The 2,500-nt window shown below is 38.0% G+C and overlaps 1 protein-coding gene across 15 annotated transcripts in view; it reads right to left on the bottom strand.

Moving 5' to 3' along the window:
• Positions 1-2,500, bottom strand: part of mmd (disintegrin and metalloproteinase domain-containing protein mind-meld) — a 781,430-nt gene that overhangs the window by 86,139 nt on the left and 692,791 nt on the right. The gene's annotated exons all lie outside the window — the stretch shown is intronic.

Below are 2,500 nucleotides of genomic sequence, written 5' to 3'. Positions count from 1 at the left end.
TTGGCACCTTGGATGACTAATTCTAATGAGAAATTAAAATAAGTTTAACTAAGTTAGTCTTGAATGCCTTTATATTTAAAATTTTATGGTTAAGACTTCTAACTGATGAAAGAAGGCTTTTAGAATACTGGATTTATTAGAATAAGAATAAATGTTTCAAAAATAAAAATAACAACAGGTCTGGGGAAGTAAGATAGCGACATTTTGACTAGATGAGGTTAATCATTGATTATGCTAATTTGTAGTTGAAATATGACCATAACAATCGTGACAAGATAATAATTAACAGTAACTTGTCAATATGACATTATGAACGAAATAAATTGATATACTAATTGACACGTTTATCTAAGACCAATACAAGAAAAAATATATTTTCATTTATAGATATTACACCATCTACAGAAAACTGGATACAGATACTAACTCCAAAAGTCTACAAGCCTTTCATTATCTTAACTATCAGGTGACTTTAAGTTACAATGGTGAAAAAAACAGAACAACGTGTTTGTTGTTTCTAGATGTGTTCTCTCTTAAGCGTTGCCGTCTGAGAATTTGATTGCATAAGATCATTTTTATGATCGTCGCGTGCAGGACTCGAACCTACCGCTCAGAGGCCATAAGGCTACTATGCAGCGCTTTAACCCTCTCAGCTACAGAGGCTGCAAAAGTCTCTGAACTCGGAACGCCACTGGTTCCCGAGATTAGGAAAGATTGCTCTCTGTGACCCCATTTCCTAATCTCGGGAACCAGTAACGACACGAGTTCAGAGACTTTTGCAGTTCTGTAGCCGAGAGGGTTAAAAGGCTGCACAGTAGCCTTACGGCCTCTGAGCGGTAGGTTAGAGTCCTGCAAGCGACGGTCATAAGAATCATCTGATTGATGTCGCTGTCCACTAACGAATTTCTCACATTGACTGCATAAGTTTGATTATGTCCTTAGTCGGGAGACTTTGTTGTCAACTCTACGGGACATTCACGCCACATTGTCATAACTGTAGACTAATTTTTCACTCAAAAAAGAATGTTTACTACTTCTAGATTTTATTATTACTCTTTTGCTGCTCCTTGCAGAAAGTAACTTGCACGATTGACCTGCCTCTCAATTGAGTCTTGAGATGGCAGGGGGGTCGGTTGATTTAAGGACTGCTCAAACTTCAGGTCCATTATAAGAACTGTCTTCCACTTGTCACAACAAAATGTTGCGAATGGCGATACGATATAGAATGAGTTAAAGGGGAAAATGTGGAAATCGATAGCTTATTGCAGCATCTATATGCGACGAGAGAACACCTGACTAACAGAATTAAAACCGAGGAAAAGGAATCTGGTATCATTAGTTTCGTTACTTATGAATGTCTGTTCTTTTGGCGACAAATCATCTTTCCCAACTCAACAGTCGTAGATGGTAAGCGATTTCGAAAACTGAAATCATCAAAACTGGAATACTCTTCCTTTCAACATACGAGTAGTAAAGTCATTCAAGACTATTCAAAACAAAAACATATAATGATGAATGCGGTGTTGAAGGTATCTACTAGTCAAATGATATTCAGAATAGTAATATAAAGAACTACTATCGCACAGAAGTATATGATTGTATGGACATGTGCTAAACTGTGACTTTAACTGTATTTGGAAAAAATTACTGAATAACAGATATTATTACTTTCATCAAGCAAAGTCTAATTCTTCTAGATTAGGGATATGATATTTACACGTTTCGTATAGATGATTATATATGATAAGTTCTGGTCATGCAATAGGAAGATTTAAAGACTATGTTTGATACCGAGTCTCTTAAGATTACATTTCTGTGCAAACTAATTAGGATCGTCAAAATAGTGATTCCAAATATTACTTGGATGATATAAGTAAAGGGGACATCTCTCAGAGGAGATTATAAGAAAATTTAAATATCTGAGTGCGGGGCTGTTCAATCCGTGAGTGAGTTTTATCTATAAAACCTACCTGTAGAGTTGAAACTCTTGTATGGGATTTACATCTGTTCTTCGAAGGAGGATTGGGGTATGGATGATATATCCTTCCGGTTGTACAATATTGTTGGGAAAAGAAAAAAAAGAAGACGAGGAAGAGGAGGATGATGAATGGGAGGAAGACAGTGAAGGAGGAGGAAGGAGGAGGAGAAAGAGCAGAAGGAAAAGGCGGACGAGAAGGAGGAACATGAGGAAGAGGAGGAACATGAGGAAGAGGAGGAGGAGGAATAGGAGGAGGAGGAGGAATAGGAGGAGGAGGGGGAAGAGGAGGAGGAGGAGGAGGAGGAGGAGTAAGGAGAAGGAGGAGGAGGTGAAAGAGTTGGATGGGGAAGAGCAGAAGGATGAAGAGGAGAAGTTGGATGAGGAGAATGAGTAGAATTAGAAGAAGAAGGAAGAGGAAGAGGAAAAGGAGGAGGAGGGGAAGAAGCTGAAGACTACTACTACTACTACTACTACTACTAGTAGTAGTAGTAGTAATAGTAGTAATAGTAGTAATAGTGATAG

Source organism: Oratosquilla oratoria, chromosome 34, assembly GCF_046742065.1.
Source record: "Oratosquilla oratoria isolate Oo_2021 chromosome 34, ASM4674206v1, whole genome shotgun sequence".
NCBI classification, from domain to species: domain Eukaryota; kingdom Metazoa; phylum Arthropoda; class Malacostraca; order Stomatopoda; family Squillidae; genus Oratosquilla; species Oratosquilla oratoria.
The sequence above is the reverse complement of the archived record's forward strand: the minus strand, read 5'-3'. Positions and strand labels throughout refer to the sequence as shown.